Raw genomic sequence first — 21,659 nt, 5'->3', positions numbered from 1 at the left:
CCTCTTCTATGAACTCTGATCTTCAGTTCTTTCCATAGATTTTCAAGTGGATTCAAGTCAGGTGATTGGCTGGGGTCATTCTAGCAGCTTTATTTTCTTTCTCTAAAACCAATTGAGAGTTTCCTTGGCTGTGTGTTTGGGATCATTGTCTTGCTGAAATGTCCACCCTTGTTTCATCTTCATCATCCTGGTAGATGGCAGCAGATTTTTATCAAGAATGTCTCGGTACATTTTTCCATTCATCCTTCCTTCAATTATGTGGTTTGCCAGTACCGTATGCTGAAAAGCAGCCCCACACCATGATGTTCCCACCTCCAAACTTCACTGTTGGTGCAGTGCCATTTGTCCTCCAAACATGGTGTGTATTATGGCATCCAAAGAGTTCAATTTTGCTCTCATCTGACCAGACTATATTTTATCCCAGTATTTCACAGGCTTCTCCAAATGATGTGCAGCAAACTTGAAACGAGCTTCAACATGCTTTTTCTTCAGCAATGGAGTCTTGCGTGGTGAGCGTGCATACAGGCCATGGCGGTTGAGTGCATTACTTATTGATTTCTTTGAAACAATTGTACCTGGTTCCAGGTCTTTCTGAAGCTCTCCACAAGTGGTCCTTGGCTCTTGGACAACTCTTCTGATAATTATTTTCACTCCTCTGTCAGAAATCTTGCGAGTAGCACCTGGTCGTGGCCAGTTTATGGTGAAATGATGTTCTTTCCACTTCCGGATTATGGCACCAACAGTGCTCACTGGAACATTCAGAAGTTTAGAAATGCATCTGTAACCAATGCCATCAGTATGTTTTGCAACAATAAGGTTGCGAAGGTCTTGCGACAGCTCTTTGCTTTTACCCATCATGAGATGTTTCTTGTGTGACACCTTGGTAATAAGACACCTTTTTATAGGCCATCAGTTGGGACTGAACCAGCTGATATTAATTTGCACTGACAAGGGGCCGGATTGCTTTCTAATTACTGATAGATTTCAACTGTTGTCTTGGCTTTTCATGCCTTTTTGCACCTCCCTTTCTTCATGTGTTCAATACTTTTTCCCTGTGTCATTTCACATTATTACACATAACTTAATTTCTGAACTTATTTGTTTTGGTTTCTTTGTGTGTATAGATTACTTGGGTTGTTACCAACATCTGGTAAAAGTCTCATGTCAATAGCACCTTTGGAAATATATTTACTGAGAAAAATGGTGACGTGTTCAATACTTATTTTACCCGCTGTATATATATATATATATATATATTAAGGCTGTCATGATATACATTTTTCTCAATACGATTATCATGGCAAAAAATATAACGATATTATTAAAAAAAAGGATGTAATCAATTAAAATACATCTTTAACTTTATTTGGTCCAACGTTTGTTTGTTTTCTTTCCTAAACAACAGATACCAGTGTATTTCACATGTCAGAGAGTGTGTCTGAACTGAATAAACTAATAGAATAGAATAAACAGGCTGAGCTGACCTGCTCCTTTCTCTTTCCCTGATGATTTCTCATGTTTCTTGGATGCTGCTGCCTGACCACAAGAAAAGTACCAGCTGTCACTGTCTTGTTGAACAGACCTTAATTAAGTTAGCCAACTTTACTTAGCACATAAATTAGCTAGCTAGCTAACATAGTCATTCACTATCACGGTTGAAGCCGGGCAGTGCCGGCCAGCCGGGACCTGCCGGTGATGACGGGTGGCTCGGTTGGTTGAAGCCGGGTGGTGTTGGCTAGCCGGGACCCGCCGGTGGTGACGGGTGGCTCGGTTGGTTGAAGCCGGGCAGTGTTGGCCAGCCGGATCCCACCAGTAATGCGAACGACCCGGCCAGACAAAACCAAGCAATGCCAGCCGACCGGTTCACTATCGCTAGCGGGTCTCGATTGGCTAGCATTGCTTGGCTTCATCTAGCCAATCCAGCCAGCCAACACCACCCAGCTATAGCTGGCTTGCTAACGTTAGCCAGCTAGCTCACGTAGTCATTCACTAACCAAGATATGCTAAATGCTATATGCTGCAGGGCGATAAAGTATCTCCTCTACATTCGTCGTCATTTTGACAGAATCACGAAGGCGAGACGAGCACTTGCTTGTGCTGTGATTACTTTTTTACTGTTTGTGGCGCACGTGTATGACGTCATGAAGCTTTTATTTACTGCGTGCGGGAGAACACAAAAGGGAAATAGCTAAACCAAGAGCTAAATTGAATTAAACAAGATATATCGTGGCTGGATTATGTACACGATATTACTATTTTCATGTTTTTAATACGGGGGTGTCGTCGTATACCGGTTTTGCGGTAATCGCGGTATTAAAAACATGAAAATGGAACGGTGGAACGGTTCGTGTATTTGACCCGAACCGTTCGGTTCAGGCCGTTCTGTTCGGTCCGCGACATCCTTTCAGTTCGCCGTTACAGCTGTTTATGTCTACTACTCGAACGCGCGGAACAGAAACTCTGGAGCGTGAGTTTTACCCAGAAAGTTTTGGCAGCGCACCAGGAATGTTAGCAGCACTGTAGCGCCCAGTAGCTCATGATTGTCGAGCTAAACTGACAACGATTTGTGTCAAACTGTACGCCGACACTGTTCAACTGAAGTCAGGTTTATATGTGGACACTTGAAACATTTAATTACGACGGCATCACCCGAATGTGTCGATCAGCGGAGCGAAACAAAAGCAGACTGGACAGAGAGTCCGTTCCCCCGCAGCGTTCAGACAGCCTCCCTCTGCAGGTCCACACCGTGACAAAGTCATATCTGATGCTATAAGAGTGTTTATCACTGCATATACGACCACACTCCATCATAAACAATACAGAATTAATAATATCTAATGCTATAAGAGTGTTTATCACTGCATATATGACCACACTCCATCATAAACAATACAGAATTAATAATATCTAATGCTATAAGAGTGTTTATCACTGCATATATGACCACACTCCATCATAAACAATACAGAATTAATAATATCTAATGCTATAAGAGTGTTTATCACTGCATATATGACCACACTCCATCATAAACAATACAGAATTAATAATATCTAATACTATAAGAGTGTTTATCACTGCATATATGACCACACTCCATCATAAACAATACAGAATTAATAATATCTAATGCTGTAAGAGTGTTTATCGCTGCATATATGACCACACTCCATCATAAACAATACAGAATTAATAATATCTAATGCTGTAAGAGTGTTTATCGCTGCATATATGACCACACTTCATCATAAACAATACAGAATTAATAATATCTAATGCTATAAGAATGTTTATCACTGCATATATGACCACACTCCATCATAAACAATACAGAATTAATAATATCTAATGCTGTAAGAGTGTTTATCGCTGCATATATGACCACACTCCATCATAAACAATACAGAATTAATAATATCTAATGCTATAAGAGTGTTTATCACTGCATATATGACCACTCCATCATAAACAATACAGAATTAAAGCATATGGTCAAAGTGTGTGAGCCTTCACGTGTGAACGTTAGTCTGTTGTGCCTGCCCTGTAGAAACTAGCATAAGCAGCAGTTGAGGATTTACCAACAGCCTTAAGATGGAACATTACATTTACATTACAGACATTTGTGATTTTATTTTTTTAATAAATTTTTTCTTATTGACAATATGTCAGTATTTGAGTGCCTTAACTGTTATAGTAAGAATTATGACCAATGAGCCACTGTTGAATGAGTGGGAGATAAAAAGCTATACGTTTTTTTAGCATAGTTCTGGTTAAGTTTATGCTTTAATGTACGGCCTTAGTTTATAATTTCATCATATTTATATGAAAATAACAAAGCTGCATTTTTTGTTTGTTCTAATTACTTTAGAAGACCTATTATTTCAATTAAGATATGTCAATGAAGAAGAGTTTATGTTCCTTATGTAAGCCATACTTTTATTAGGGCAAACATGTATTAACTTATTTTTGACAAATAAATGAAAAGCATGTTGAAATCAGAACAATGACCTCCTCGCTGAAACATAAATGTACCGAACCGACCCGGAAACCGTGACCCCAAAACGGATATGAACAGATATGAACCGAACCATGAATTTTGTGAACCATTCCACCCCTAATATATATATATATATGTATATATATATGTATATATATACATATATATATATATATATACATCCACACATTGCATACCTCTATGCATGTCTACAATAATAATAATAAAAGTAGTAATAGTAGTAATAATAATAATAATAAATCAACAATAAATATATAGAACTTAACGCATTTGTTTTGTGTAGTAGGTAATATTGAGTAGTAGAGATATTACTAATAATAATGATGATAATAATAATGTTATCCAAGAACAAAAAAATTCAAAATAAATAAAAAGGAAGTTGAACAACAGTACATACAAATTGATATCGTGCTGACCATAATAATAAAAGGTGAAAGTTGTATCTATGTACACAAATCAATACATTAAATTTCATGACTATTTCACAAACTGCTGTGCGACTGAGCTGGATGATTAGATATACTTACTGTACATTGAGTGGCTCTGCTGTGTGAATGGAGGGTACTCCCTTCTGTGTTGCTTGACTAATACTGTATGAGCTAATGTACAGTATCTTCTCTTAGGAGAGAGAAACAAAGAAAACATCAGGATGAGCAGAGTGCAAGCCGACTGACATCGCTTTTAGATTGTTTGAAATATACAGTAGCAGCAGAGAATCATCAGGTTAAAAGGTTAGGGGGTCATAAATCAGACGTCCACTTTATATTTAGTCTTTTCTCTAAGGCAGTGCTCAGTGGTGCTCACCTCGCTCTCCCAATCTGCTCATGTTTTATACATGTCACCCTTCACACTGTGTCTTCATCTCACATATTCCCCAGGCATACATCGAAAAACTGGAGAGATCTATGTTTTGTTTCTGTCAAATGTTTTTCTCCAGGGCAGAGTTTGGGCAGCCTGATGATTTAGGATATGAGGAAGCGAGACGTTGGGTCCTTGAGCACAGTTACTAACGTGTCCACAGGCCTGCGGTGATGCTGTAGAGTCTTCCTGCAGAATTAGACATCTTAACCCTTTAATGGCTTTATCAAGCTTTTGGTAGAGCTTTCCAGGCGGTTTCTTTCTAGGAAGTTAGGGGTAGAAATTGCTCTGGGCGTGTGGCCTGTTTATGGGGAAGTTTTCAGTTACTATTGGGGCGGCAGTAGCTCAGTCCCTGGGGACATAGCTTGGGAACCAGAAGGTAGCCGGTTCAAGTCCCTGCACAGTCCAAGTACGGAGTGTGGACTGGTTGCTGGAGAGGTGCCAGTTTGCCACCTGGGCACCGCCGAGTTGTCCTTGAGCAAGGCACTGACACCCTAAAAAAACTGCTCCCCAGACGCTGTAGAGTAGCTGCCCATTGCTCCTAATATACTAGGACGGGTTAAATGCAGAAACATTCACTCTGTGCTGTGCTATGTACAATTTGTGACTGTAAAATTGCATTTACATTTAGATTATTAAAGTCTCCGATTCACGTCAGGCCGAACAACACCCCTTAGCTATGATGTATTCACAACATCCCACGGCCTGAGGTGAGCTATTGCTTAAGTATAAACAGCAAGAAAGTCCACAAAGGTAAGGCGGGAGTGGTGGTGGAGGGGTCGAACAACACAGGACTTTCACCCCGGAGACTGTTGTTCTGTCCAGTGTGAAACCAAAAGTAAGTGAGTTTATGCTTGTTATGCAACGTTATTACGCATATTAAGTAACGTTACGGAAGGAAGTCTGCTGATGGTAGTTACGTTGTTCCGGTTGTTCCGTTACATCGTTGCGTTATTATTTTAAAGGGACTATTTGTAACTTTGTACGCGCATAAATGTAGCGGGTCGTCACATATGCGCGCTCACATATGCGCGTTCGCGTGTGGCCGCTGCCTCTCCAACTCTGCCTGCCTGCCTTCGCTCAGAGAGCGCGCGCGTTCTCAGCTCGCTACACCTCCAGACGTGAACGCGCGCTCACTCCTCACTGCAGAAGAGTTAGTTTAGCTCTGAGAATATCTAGTGAATGCACAGGGGACGTTTGTGCAGAAAAAAAATGCTGCAGCTCCTCCAGACCAACAGAGGTTTACCGTGTCTTATGAAGTGACGGAGCTCATTAGCTAGTAACGTTACCCTCTCGTTACCGACCGGGTGCCGGTGTCTCCTCTGCTCTCCCCGGCTGCGGGAGGAGAGAGCAGGGAGACACGCTGCAGAGCCCCGCTGCCTCAGCCTGCACTTAGGCAGGAAAAGCCAACACTAGGATCAGATCTAAATCATGTTCATGGAGAGACCTTCGTCTGGTCAGCTAACATTACTGCCAAGCAGCTGAAATATAGAGTGATATTGTGGTTTTAGCTGATTTGTGTCGCCTCACTGTTTTGAGTGATGCTCGTTCAGGTATATTGAGAGCGAGCAAGCACGAACCCGACGCTGACTTTCGTTGATTTCACGGCCACAGGTGTCGCTGTTAAGAAGCATTTCTGAAAGTTACAAATAGTCCCTTTAACAAACTATGATGTTTTTTCTAACCTTAACCAAGTAGTTGTGTTTCCTAAACCAATCGTTTCACAACGTTAACCACGCAGCATTGTGCGTTTCTGCAACCATGATACGAGGCTGACATGAAACCCATTCATGAAATGTATTTTTGGTTCAGAAGCGTAGAGCTGCCAAAGTTGCCACTAATTATTTTAACGCATTAACGCAATTGATTTTTCGGAGGTTGTAGCAGACTCAGTGAAGATACTGGCATCATATGAAACTAGAAACCCAAGAAATCCATTGGTACGAACCATGTCATACTAGCTTGTTGCAAAGGAGGTTAAATAACTCTTCAAACTTAAGAGAAATACTGTCATGGCGTTGCATTTTCAAAGGGATCCCTTGACCTCTGACCTCCAGATATGTGAATGTAAATGGGTTCTATGTGTACCCACGAGTCTCCCCTTTACAGACATGCCCACTTTATGACAATCACATGCAGTTTGGGGCAAGTCATAGTCAAGTCAGCACACTGACACACTGATAGCTGTTGTTGCCTGTTGGGCTGCAGTTTGCCATGTTAAGATTGGAGCATGTTGTTTTTATGCTAAATGCAGTACCTGTGAGGGTTTCTGGACAATATCTGTCATTGTTTTTTGTTGTTAATTGATTTACAATAATAAATATATACATACATTTGCATAAAGCAGTATATTTGTCCACTCCCATGATGATTTGAGTATTAAATACCTGACAAATCTCCCTTTAAGGTATATTTTGAACAGATACAAAATGTGCAATGCCAATATTTTTTTCTGGCGACTGGGTTGCAGATCTAATACTACATAGATTGCACTGCATACTGTATATGACTTTGATATTTTTACCATGACCATTAGCGAACTTTTAGGCATGACAATGGCTGTCTGGCACTTTTTATTGTTAGTGCCCAAAAAATCCATTCCTTTTTTTCAGGATTGCACCTTTTAAAAGGATAAAACACAAGTGTATGTCAGTGAATAGTACTGCCATCTCGATTTCAGTAGAGAAAGAACAATATTTCCAGCATACATTATGGAAATCAGATTTTTTTTTTGCAGAGATTCAGAATGTAATTTAGGTTTTTAAGTCATGATTTGCATCTACAACACTGCTCACAGTGGAATCCTTTTATACTGTAGGCAACCTCAAAATTGCATATTACCATTTGGCTGTTGTTTTTGGCCAAGTGTGCATGCGCTTCCAAAACCATCAGCCCCCAGGCCGGGATCCCAGAAGAGATAAGGGATGAAGAATAGATGGCATTCTGAGCTCTCAAGCCTCACGCACATGTTTTTATTTTTACCTCCAGACTTCTTGGGAGCCATCTGTTCAAACATTTAAAGAATACCTTGCTCTCGCCAGCCAGGGAGAGTAGAGCAGCTTGACCAGCAAACATTACGAATGCGCTGTCGAGTAAATGTAGCTCCCAAGATAGAAGGGCAAAGAGATTTGTTTGAGAGGAAACCAGGAAATAAGTCTACTGTTACTAGGAATTCATCTGATAGGCTGTATTCAAACCCGCATACTGTAATAGTATGTACTGATTTGGCCGAAATGTAGTATGTTATATGCTCTATGCAAACAAAAGCAAAATCTACAGTTTGTCAAAAATACCCACTTGTCGTACTGATTTGGAAAAAATCTCCAGTCTGCATCGGACCAGTCTACCTCGCCTACTGTATCCCACAATGCAAAGTGCTGGAACGTTAAAGGCTATGGATACAACAATAGCAGCCAAAAACGTCACGTTTTTTACATTTTACATTTTTATACAGTATATATGTGTATATATATATATACACATATATATATATGTGTATATGTATATATATGTATATATATATACAGTATATAGACGTATACATATACGTATATATATATTTAGATATTAGATGGCAAATCGAACATTTGCTCCAACGTTTTCGGAGTTTAGAAGCTCCACAAACTGCCGTGACAGCTAGCCAGCGCCTGTTTGGGACGCTACCTCGCCAACCAGGCGATCACTCTCACAGACCGCTATGGCTGGAGCTCTCTCATGAGACCGGTCTCGTAGACAAGAGGCTTTTATTTCCTTGTTGATGGATGGTTTGTTTAAACACAACAACAACACAGATGTCCATTATAAATTAACGGGAACCTGTGATTATCTGCCTTTTTGGAGTTGAAAAACTCCACAATCTCCCGCGAGCGTAGCTCGCTTGAGAGCTGGACAGTCACGCTCACAGACCGGCTACAGAGCATGGATGTATTAAGAGAACTGGATACAGCGTTGGAGGCGGGGCCCCGTTCATTCCTATGAGAGTTGCTCAGTGGCGCATGATGCCAATATGGCTAGTGGAAAAGTATCCAGATCTTCCGCAACCATTGGGTCCATAGAGACAGAGATGCAGTAGCGTCCGCTCGGTCATATGACTTGGTCACGGGGTCACAGCCGTCACGCTGTCGTCCAGCTATCTCCACCTCCCAGCCCTCGCTCCAGCCTCGGGCTGGGTCTCATTCACATGAACGGAGGAAGGTCAATAAACTCTGGATTCAGCTATTAGTGCATTTTACAACTTTTAGGACCTAATGATTTAAATAAGGACTATTAGAGTGTTAATACTGGGAAGTTGATTCATCTAAAAAACAGTTACAGATGAAATGAGTTAGACAGACTCAAATGAGTTACAGACGTATCTTTCCAAATGTAAGTCTATAGGAAAAAATATTTTTGGGCCCAATGGCATCATTGTGATGGACACAGTTGCAGTACCACCGTTTGGCCACTACGAGAATTGGCATCAATGACCGCCGCTCTTCCTCAGGGTTGCTACAGAGCAGCAGAGTGGCGAAGGAGATACCTGCTGAGACAACATGACCCTTTTTAATATTACTCTAATATCTGGAGGGAGATCAGTCCACTATTTAGTTACTGTAAATGAAAATGCAGTTTAAGTCAATTTTGTCGAGCAGTGTTTTATATTTACCGTCTCCCCTCGTTGACGATCCTGCACCATGAGCTGTTAGAATAAATAGTTAAAGGGGTGGTGGAGCTAAACCTGCAATATCTTATAAAGTAAACAAACATTGGTCACATTTTATTTTTCAACACTGAGGAACGCAGTATGCAGTATGTACTGTATACTGTATACTGCATACTGCGTTAGTCAGTCGTAATTAGTAGCCGTTTTTTAAAACAGCCATAGTGTGGAAGAACACAGAGGACGTGATGATATTGCTCAAGAGCATCTACAAACATGTTTTAATCGTATGCATCTGACCAGCTGGGTTAACTTTTGGCCAATGGAAGAATTGATCCACTTCCTGCTGTTTTCACTGCAAAAGCCTCCACTGCACATATTTGTGGGCCTCTCAGGGAACAGCCTGTTCTTGGCATTGTGTCTCAGGACCAGACAGAACATTCAAACATTGTATGGAAGATCCAGAAAAACAGAGCGAGACAGTGGACTGGACTGATCACACTAAATATAACTAAATCTCTCAGTTCATCTTCTCCTAATATCCCTCTCTGAATTACAGACCACTTAATGACCGTTTAATGCATTCTGAGATGGAAGGTAAAGTAGAATAAGAGCTCCAAAGTCATATTATCTGTTTAATTCAGATATGAGCGAACACCATTGAAGCTCATTTACTGAAGAATGTTATCAGGTTCAAGCTTCTAGTCTTAAAGACACTTTTTTTGCTTTCCTGTCTCTGTTCATAATTGGCTTTCTTAAGCAGATGGCAGTTTTTACAAAAAGCCAAATTATGACACTGAGTGCCTCCCTCAAGACTTCTCCGCCATTTTCTGAGAAAGCCTCGGAATAGATCCTGACAAGCCATTACTGTTCTTCACTTTCCCCTGTTTATTTCTATTTACAGCAGTTAATACAATTATTCCCAGTCGTGACCTATTTAAGCGGTGCATGCTACGAGCCATTAGCATCCTGCAAGTCTACAAAGTTACCACATTGATGGATTTGTGAAAGGAGGTTGTGTTTTTTAGTGCGCGCGTAGGTGGAGGTTCAGAGGCCTCCTGTTTGTCTTCATTTAACTGATTTTCTGTTGCCATAGGAGCAGGCGTCTTTTTTTTCTCCCATGAAAGTGCAGCACTTCAGAGCGCACTGTCTGGATTCAGATCTACAAGAAGGTGTCAGGGGAGTTGTCCAGGATTTTACACTTATCATTGCTTCCATTAGACGACTTGCAGCTCACTTTGGAGAAAATGTTTATTTCAGAACGTCTTTATTATTGCAGAACCATTCATGAGTACATAGTAATGTGGATTTAGCAGATCTTGAAAAACATATATACATATAGATATACATATATCTATATGTATATATGTGTATATATATATATATACACATATATACATATACTGTATGTACTGCAGCATTTGGAAGAGAAGATACATTTTCTGTGGTAGGAATGAAGTAGTGAAAATGTAGGATTTGTTTATTGCCATTGTTTTGTCATCCTCGTAACTTGATATCTTTTGGAAGATTTTGTAAGCTTCCTTTTGTTGCTTTTGATTTGAGACAATAAGTGTAAAGGCTAATTCTCCAGCCTGCACTATGTCCTCCTCCACCGAGGGTGCTCTGCTCTACTCAGTATGAGAGGATGCTCTGGTCCTACACAGTATGAGAGGATGCTCTGCTCTACACAGTATGAGAGGATGCTCTGCTCTACACAGTATGAGAGGGTGCTCTGCTCTACACAGTATGAGAGGATGCTCTGGTCCTACACAGTATGAGAGGATGCTCTGCTCTACACAGTATGAGAGGATGCTCTGCTCTACACAGTATGAGAGGATGCTCTGGTCCTACACAGTATGAGAGGATGCTCTGCTCTACACAGTATGAGAGGATGCTCTGCTCCACACAGTATGAGAGGATGCTCTGCTCTACACAGTATGAGAGGATACTCTGCTCCACACAGTATGAGAGGATGCTCTGCTAGTACACAGTGGGAGAGGATGCTCTGCTCTACACAGTATGAGAGGATGCTCTGCTCTACACAGTATGAGAGGATGCTCTGCTCCACACAGTATGAGAGGATGCTCTGCTCTACACAGTATGAGAGGATACTCTGCTCCACACAGTATGAGAGGATACTCTGCTCCACACAGTATGAGAGGATGCTCTGCTAGTACACAGTGGGAGAGGATGCTCTGCTCTACACAGTATGAGAGGATGCTCTGCTCTACACAGTATGAGAGGATACTCTGCTCCACACAGTATGAGAGGATGCTCTGCTAGTACACAGTGGGAGAGGATGCTCTGCTCTACACAGTATGAGAGGATGCTCTGCTCTACACAGTATGAGAGGATGCTCTGCTCCACACAGTATGAGAGGATGCTCTGCTCTACACAGTATGAGAGGATACTCTGCTCCACACAGTATGAGAGGATACTCTGCTCCACACAGTATGAGAGGATGCTCTGCTAGTACACAGTGGGAGAGGATGCTCTGCTCTACACAGTATGAGAGGATGCTCTGCTCTACACAGTATGAGAGGATGCTCTTCTAGTACACAGTATGAGAGGATGCTCTGCTCTACACAGTATGAGAGGATGCTCTGCTCCTACACAGTAACAGCCAACATTACGGCCACTATTTACATACAAAACAGAACTTCTCACTTTTCCAACTCACGCCAAAGTGAAAGTCAAATCTTAATTATCACTTTAGTTGAACAGATTAACAGGAAGGGTGTTTTTAATGAATATATACTGGAAAAACAAAGTTTGGAAACTTGTGTTTGGTCGATTATTTCTCTGTTGTTACAATGCTAATTGGCATTGTATTTTACATCGTTGGAAAGCCTGTTTATTTACCTTCACAATGATGTCCAACTTGTAAGGATCATGCATTTGTGGGATGAGCAGCACATTTGAGTATGTGCGTAGCGCCCAAGAAAAATTTGCCAAAATGCTCTGCCAATGGTAAACAGTGTGTTCTCATAAGGCTACCAGGAAGCCTGCAATGACTGCCCTTCTCCGTCATGCCCGTTTGTGCTGGTGTCAACAACACAGACAATGGAACCTGAACATGTGGGGGAATGTCATGTTCAGTGATGAGTCCAGGTTCTGTCTGCCAAAGTTGGATGGCACGGTCAAAGTATGGATACTACGTGGAGAATGCTATGCTGATTGTTGCACCGATGGAGTAACAGCTTTTGGTGGGGGCAGTGTCATGGTGTGGGGGGGGGCATCTCCCTCACTGGCAAAACAAGGCTTGTCATCATTGAAGGCCATCTCAATGCAGTGAGATATCGGGATGAGATTCTGCAGCCAGTGGCGATCCAATATCTCCACAATCTGGGACCTAACTTCATCCTCCAAGATGACAACGCCCCCCCCCCCCACAGAGCCAGGGTTATCACAGACTACCTCCACAATGTGGGAGTAGAGAGAATGGAACGGCCTGCCAAGAGTCCACACCTCAACCCAATTCAACACTTGTGGGATCAGCTTGGGCGTGCGTACATGTTAGAGTGACCAACACAACCATGCTGGCTGACCTGCAACGAATCCTGGTTGAGGAATGGAACGCCATCCCACAGCAACATGTGACCAGGTTGGTGACCAGCATGAGGAGGAGGTGCCAGGCTGTTGTGGCTGCGTATGGATCTTCCACTCGCTACTGAGGCTCCTGACGGTGGATTAAATGAATAAAGTGTAAAATTGCCAATATGTCTTGTTTGTTCCTTGTTACTGATAGAGAGTTCAATCATCCAATCCACCAAACAACTCAAAACAAGAGTCAATACCAACAGGAGAATACACTGTTTACCATTGACGGAGCATTTTGGCAAATTTTTCTTGGGCGCTACCTACATAATCAGCATAATCAACTACGGTGTCCTGTAAGGGACAAACATGGATAATTGCTCAATTTTGGATGGGAATTGACAGCGCACCAGCGACACCTGGTGGCTGATTTAGGCTACTGCCTTACATACGTAACACCACAAAAACTAAGACATTTACAACATGTTTTATACAACTCAATATTCAGTGTTTAGCTTGATTTAGTCAAGTTACAGTAGCATATTAAAACCGCTTTGAGTGGCAGAAGGTGCATTTATTTATTAGCCTATTTTTAGCTAACTAGTTGAACTGCATATTTATTACTTTTAGTTAACTAGTTGAACTGCATATTTATTACTTTTAGTTAACTAGTTGAACTGCATATTTAGTACTTTTAGTTAACTAGTTGAACTGCATATTTAGTACTTTTAGTTAACTAGTTCAACTGCGTATTTATTACTTTTAGTTAACTAGTTGAACTGCATATTTATTACTTTTAGTTAACTAGTTGAACTGCATATTTATTACTTTTAGTTAACTAGTTGAACTGCATATTTATTACTTTTAGCTAACTATTTCAACTGTTTTTACCATTTTTCCAATGCTTTTAGCTAAGAATTACAACAGTTTATCCATTCATTTTATTTAATTATTTCATCATTGCTTTAATAATTATTTCAAACGTCTGTCCTCTCTTGGATAACTTGCTAACTAGTGTTCATGCACTCTCAGTGGCAAACACTTGGTGTTACAACTGACTCAGGTTGGTGGATGTGTGTACAGTGCAGTAGCCTATTGTTGGTAGCTTATTGGTTATTGTAACAATAAACCTACTAAAGATCAGCATACAAGCAATGTTGATGGTTCTATTTCAGCCCAGTCGCACAACAGTTCATGAAATAGTCATGAAATTGAATGTATTGATTTGTGTACATAAAAACAATTTTCTTCATTTTTTTTACGTCATCACGTCAGCACAAAATCAATTCACATGTAATCCAGGAAGAGGTCGTGGTGGCTGGGTGGGTCAGAAATCACAGGACTTTCACCCAGAATACCAGTGTTTGTGTCTCATGTGAAACCAAAAGTCAACGTCGATTGATTTGTCACGTAACTTCCATACTTAAGTCACAGCGCTTTCGGAATAATTTTAACCCAAACCGCGATTTTTTTTTAAAGCTAACTAAGTATTTTTTATCATGTAACTTCTGTACTTAAGTTTCGCCACTTCCGGTGTTATTTAAACACAAACCACAATCTTTTCGTCAGCCTAACTAAGAAGTTTTATTAATACTGGAGCAAAAATTTACACGTGCGTCATGTGTTGCTGGACATTCGTAGGAAATTGCATGAAAAATATGTTGTTGAAAGTCGTGCTCAGCGTCATGAAAAAAAGGGAATTGCATGTCTATATACACAAATCAAATAGATTAAATTTCGTGAATATTTTACAAACTGCTGTGAGACTGGGTTGTCTATTTAGCTTATTATTTTCCTTCTTGACACAATATGTGAACATTTATTTCAATTTACTTGAGGTCTCCACAATCTTTCTACGTACCCCCTGGTAACTGCAGAAGTATCCGCTGGAGTACAAGTGCCTTGCAGGGAATCACTGCTGGATAGGGCCCTAAATTCACCTGATTCGGACTCACTGAGAAACAGACAATAAACATGTCTTATTACGGTAATCCACAGCCCAATCTTCTTTTAATAAAGCAATAAATAAATACTTCCCAAGGCAGTCGTGTCCATGTTGAAACAGATCATTGACAGTGGAGAGACCACAGTGATGCATGGCCTCCGTAGCAAACCGACTGAAACCAGAAACGGGCCTTGCTGAGCATTTAAATAACAGAAAAGCATGTTGCAGGTGATGTCATCGTAACCTCAAGATCATACTGAAAAGATGACTGGATGTTTCTATTAAAGGTCTTGTGTGATCTGATCTATCCCTTTCAACAATGCCAGTGAGTCCTATTAAAAAGTGGGTCAATGGAGCTATTTTTAGTAGCCATTGCACACCCCTTTTTACAAACAAGCAAAGGCACAAATCCTGGATGAAACGTCACCCAGCTACACTGAACAAATATTCTGGGGAAATGAAGGTGTTCGACTTGCCGGTAAATGGGGTGAACTATTTATCTGGTTTCAAAGTTCACCTTCCTGTGGAGATGAGAAGCTGCGTGAGGGCATGAAATGACTGAGGGTGGGGGGTGGGGGCTTTGCCTGCTGGATTGGCTTTGATAAACTGGGGACTTGTAAGATTTGTAGGGCTCTCTGTTCTAAAGTGGGCTGCTGTTTCATCATCTCCAAGTCCCGATGCCTTGCGTGGCTACCTTGTTGTAATTCCTCCTCATTTTCTGGGTTTCTCTCTGATGTCGCCTTTCATTCCCAGAGAAAGCACTTGAAAAGAAGTGTTTGCTGCCTTCCCCTCTGCTAGAAGTGACACTGTGGGCGATGATGTGATGGAGGCGTACCAGAGACAACATCCTCACATGCACCTTACTGGATTAATGTTCCACAATTGCATGCAAAAGTTTGGCAACTAAAGAGAGCGTAAAGTGACATATGTTGGAACCGGAATCTGAGCTATGCAGGAAACCCATTTATTCAACAAGAAATGAAGGGGATGAACAATAAAACTTAGGCAGGCTTGTTTCGGGATTACACACTGTTAATGATGGCGGGGAAGCAGCGAATTGCTGCTCGTCCTGCAATCAAGCTAAATAAATCACATGAGGCTGTGCGCTGCCCCAACAAACGGGCTAGAGAATGTCACTGGAGCAGAAAGCGATTTTGCGGCAGAGCAGAAAATGCACTGTATTCCTACAGGCATTGCATGACAAATCTGTGAACTTCTACTAAGTAGAGGTGGAGCATTGTTTGTAGGAATTCCTGAATGTCTGTTTCACCTCAGGCAAACTAGACAGAAGCACATTATGGCTCATTTTGGCCTGCGACTGAAGTTTTACTTACTTACTTACTTTTACTTCACATCAAATTAAGGTGAAATGTTGCTGACGCTTAAAGAAAGAGTTGGCACTTTGCATCGCAGGCCTCTGCAGGAGTGACTGTATACATTTAAAGCGGCAGTAGGCAGAATGTTTTTGGCATCATTGGGCAAAAATTCCATATTAACCTTTCAGCATATTGTAATTGAAATGTTCTGAGGGTGCTTTCACATCAGGGACCCAGCCCAGATCCGAGTACACTTGTCCCCAAAGTCCAGTTCATTTGATTAGTGTGAACTAATACCCTAAGTACCTAAGTACCTTACTCGGGCGCGGTTCGTCGATCCGTTCTCGAGTCCACTTGGAAACTTGGTCTGGAGTATGGTTCATATGTACTCAGTACGGTTTGCATCAGGTGAGAAAGTCAACCGTACCGAAACAAGGAAGCAGACTGCTATTTAACGCGAGTAATGTTAGCAGTCAGCGAGTACTTTTGAAAGGACCGGCTTTTTTCAACGCCGCCGGTCTCCTCGGAAATCTGTATATGCTTGCAGCATGCACCGATTTTTTAAACGATTTCACCCTCTGAACTGCACGGCTATGGCTGATAAAGCAGGAGGGCAGGCGAGAGGTTACTTTTATAGACAAATATAGACAATAGTAGACAATGGGGTTGAGCGATGTTTGTTATTTTATTTAGCTAATTTAATGGTATGCCTGCGAAGAACGATAGACGCTCGGCGGGCAGAGAGAGAGACACCGGGGAAACAGAGTATAGAGTCAACATATTTTCACATATAACTCTGTGAAATTAGGGTTTATTTCAACCAAACCAGAGTTGGTAATTGTTGGAAAGACTAATGACGACAATGTTGGTGAGTTTTATTTTGTTTCTGTCATGTTTGAATGAAGCGTTTTACGATGCTCCGCCTCTAGAACAGCTAATCTCAACATAAACAAATACATGTGGATGATGACGCAAGTGTACTTGGGTACGGAACAACTTTACCAGTGTGAAAGCTGAACAGCAGGGTAGTGGGGAGGGGGGGCAAGGGTACTTGGGCATGGCAAGGATCCATCGTACCAAATATGAAAACGCCCTGAGAGAAAACTAGACTTCTGCTCCACCTCATGGCTCTGTTATCAGGCTTTAAAAAATCTAGCCTGTGACGAGAGACTTTGGCCAATCATAGGTCATTTCAGAGAGAGAGCGTTCCTATTGGCTGTTCACTCAACGGAAGCAGCTGTCAATCACTCACAAACTCTGATCAAACGGTCAAATTAGGCAGCGCTGATCAAATATAAATCAATATTCTATTACCGTAATGCCTATTTCTCAGTATTGTACTGTTTAGCTGTAAAATGAGAAAGTTTGCTCCGGCTGGTGGGCGGTGCTTGGTATTTCCTGAACAGATCTCAACATAGCTGCCGGGTCACAAACTTTCTCATTTTACTACAAGATGTTTCTGAAAACATTTGAGGCGAAATTGGCATTACAGTAACAGAATATTGATAGTTTGACCGTTTGATCGGAGGTCTCGAGTGATTGACAGCTGCTCAGAGACGGCAAGGCTCCAGCTCGGCTCCTATTGGTTGTTTATCTCCAGTCTGTGAAGACTTGCAGATACCATTAAGAGCACCGGAGGACACGGAGGCACATGATATTTTTCAGATTACCTGTCTCATGTACTACTGTCAGGATATAGTGACCGTTTTATAAAAATAACTTTTTTAAATCATATTTGCTCCAATCTGCCTATTACAGTTTTAAGTATGCCGGAGGACTTCAATTACATGCTGGTGACACTTCAGCGCCGAGGGGGGGAAACGTGTAAAGACATTAGTTACCAAAAGGGAAATCACTGTTGTTGCAGTGCTGGGTTTATGAGCAAACCCTCAGCAGTCTAATAGACCTTCCAGTCATAGTGGCAGAAGTCGTATGTTTCCAGGAAACCCCGCTAATATTACCCACCTCGAGTGAAACTCCCATGATGTAATATTCGGTAAACCTCATAGCAGTTTCACATGTCTGTTGTAAGGTGAGCAGTGTGAGAAAAACATGAAATGAAAGTCCAAACACAAGTTTCCCTGTTGAGGTTATGCAATATCAAATGAGCACGGCAGGACACCGATAAAGCCCAAAATAGACTGCCTTGCTCAAAGGCAGCAGTTAAGAATAAATGTGTTACTTGCCACCCTTAATTTGTCAGCTCTGATTCGGCTTTCATCCTCCTCCTGTTGGTAGCACATATCAAAGCAATCGTTTTCTGGCTACTTTTCAGTGCCAGTCTCACACTGAGCTCAAGGCTAAAGAGCTTCTCAGATGAGTCAAAAACATCACAATTTATGATGAATTATCTGATCGGTCTGATCTCCTGTTGCGTGCATGGACCAAGTGGGAGCAGTCAGTGTGTCCAGGGTGACACAGTTTGTCAAAGAGAAACAGTTTGGATTGGTAATGACATGTGCCAGGAGGGCTTGTCTGCTTTACAGTCAGAGGTGATGTGAGAAAGATGAGACAGAATCAGGATGGCAGGAGTGGGAAGAAAGACAGCAAAGACATATTGACATTAATGCATTTATTTACACAATAAACTGGAATGATAGGATCTATATTAATCATATACCTGTCAGGTTGTTGGCTAATAGGTTGGCAGGTGAGTTAATACATGTTAAACATGTTGTAATCACACATGTAGAACATGAATTTGCTCCCTCTGGTCCCGCTCTCTGTGCTCTGCTGGTGTTCTGTCATCACTTGAACAACACTGCCACTTAGTGGCTGGATCATTTCTCCCTCTGGACAAAACATTGCAAGGTTGGCTTAAGCACACTCATACAGCTCTTAGCCCTATGTGATATTTGCACCACAACTGAACTCATGAGGATCACTTGAGGTTTAGCCCCGTGGGGGAAAACGCTTTGCATGCTTAAATGTGGGGTACTGGGAAGGAATTTGCAGAGAAAGTCTTGTTTGAACTGCTTGTACCCCACTTCTGATGTTGTGATTTAATACCATGCTATTTATTATTACTCAAGTGGTATCCAACTTTGCTGTTAGGACCCTGGGTCATTTTGTATTCTGGTGCCTGACTAATTTTGTGATGATGGGTCAGTTGTTTTTCTCCTCCCCTCAGTGTGTACCTGTGTGTGTGTGTGTGTGTGTGTGTGTGTGTGTGTGTGTGAGAGAGAGAGAGAGTCTTGAGTGATGAGAAACAGGGGCTGCATGGGGATTGGTCCATTCAAGGAGATTGCTGCCTGATGACATCAGCCTTTTAAACTCCAGCTGACAGCATCTCTGCCCTCTTCACCTCTACCACTCCCAACAAAGCCAGCAACTGGGTCTGTGTATTTGTGAACTGTGAAAAGTATAAACTGTGACTTAGTGTGTTTCTTTTGAGAGTTGTTAATTGGTAGTATAAATTGGTAAATTGTTTGTTTAACAAAACATTTGATAGGGTTGAGATTTGGAACTGTATAGTTTTGACTAATTTGTGAATATTTTTTTTTTTTTGTCACTGTAAATATAGAACACTTTAAAGCAGTTTTGGTAGGAGTGAGAAGCCCTTTCCTTCTGTTCGCCAAGTGGCTGTTTTACTCTTGTTTTGATGGTAGGAGCTCAGGCTAGAGACTTGTCTCTTGTTTAACTTTTTATTTTGGTTAAGGGAAGGTTAGATTTAAAAAGTGAAAACTCTTAAGTTGAAAATAAACTGCTCCTTGAGTGTTCTGAAACCCTGTGTAGCTGGCCTTTCTTGAGAGTGGGAAGAGTGGGAGTCGCACATCGTGTTATGTCTAGGTTCCCCTAGACCGGGGGCACACTTAACTGTTGGGTTTCAGCCTCTGGAACTGTGTAAACCCTTTAAAATACTTGTTGTGTCTGCTCTGACTCTGACTCAACCGCTTCTTGAACAATACTGTAGGCCTATGTCACTTTACATTGTGAGATTTTACCTGCTACAAGGGCCCCAATTGACCACTCTTTGTGAATCATGTTCCTACACTGGAGTTCTACATTCGCTGTATAGTAATTTGATTGAATGATTTTAAGTATATTGAATTTGTAAGCAAGTAATGAAGGTCCTAAAACTAGATTTTGAGACTGACCATCTTTACCCAAGCAAAGTTTCCCTTTAGGGACAATAAAGTATATCTTATCTTATCTCAATTCAATTTATTTTTATATAGTGTTAAATCCTAACAGAAGTTATCTCGAGACGCTTTATATATAGAGCAGGTCTTAAACCGTACACCATAGTAGTCTTATCCCAGGGCCACGAGATCAGGTATCTAAGCAGGGCCCACCTTAAAGACATGTACATGTCAGTTGATTGCCTATTGTTAATTTGGGGTGATTTTTCCAAAACAAATTTTCAACAAATCATATTACCACAAACAAAAAGTTGTCAGGGCCCTTGGGGGTTTGGGGTCCCGAGGCAGGTGCCCAATTGCTGGTTGACAATCCAGCTTGGCTGTCACCTAAATCTAAGACCTGTTTTGGGACAATGAACTTATTCTGATAGGAAAAGCTTCAGTCTTAAAGGTCACATATTATACTCCATTTAAACTAGTTATTATAGGTCTCAGACACCTCCAAACCATGTCTCTGAAGTTTTTTTTTCAAAAAAACAATCAGATCATGCATTCCAGCATGTCTCTATAACCTCTTTTTCAGCCCATTTCCAAAAGTGCTGATTTCTGTGTCTGTAGCCTCTGTCTCCTCCCACTCTGCTCTGATTGGTCAGCGTTTTCTGTCAATCAAACGTCCTCAACAACAGCGTCACCCTCCCCCTCCCTCCCGGAGAAGCTCTCTCTCTCTCTCTCTCTCTCTCTCTAGAGAGAGAGAGAGAGAGACGAGTGGAGAGATGGCAGCTAGAATAAAGTTTATAAACCACTTTAAAGTTTATAAACCAGAAACTTCACCCAGCGCACGTTACCGGAGGAATCTGATCAGAAATCGGCGACACATGATGAACATCTGCGGTCCAGATTCCAGGTTTTCCTGACGGTTTCTCTCAGGTAAATAATGCTGTTTATATCTCTGTTAGTTAGCTCGGTGTTTACCTCATGCATCAACTCTGTAAACCGTAAACATACACTGTTTTACGTCTGTCTTTACAGATCCATCTGTGAGAAATGACCGACAGAATCATCCCAGAGGAGAGCAGACAGCTGAGAGCAGATGGCTCTGTTTACATGGAGATACAAAGCTAACCCGGTAGCATGTAGCTAACCCGTTAGCATGTAGCTACATGCTAACGGGTTAGCTACATGCTACCGCTATGACACGGTGTGTAAACACAGCGACCATCAGGGTGGAAAATAGAAGATGTGAAACAGTAGTCAGTTCATTATT

This window comes from Sebastes fasciatus, chromosome 5 (assembly GCF_043250625.1).
Source record: "Sebastes fasciatus isolate fSebFas1 chromosome 5, fSebFas1.pri, whole genome shotgun sequence".
NCBI classification, from domain to species: Eukaryota; Metazoa; Chordata; class Actinopteri; order Perciformes; family Sebastidae; genus Sebastes; species Sebastes fasciatus.
The sequence above is the reverse complement of the archived record's forward strand: the minus strand, read 5'-3'. Positions refer to the sequence as shown.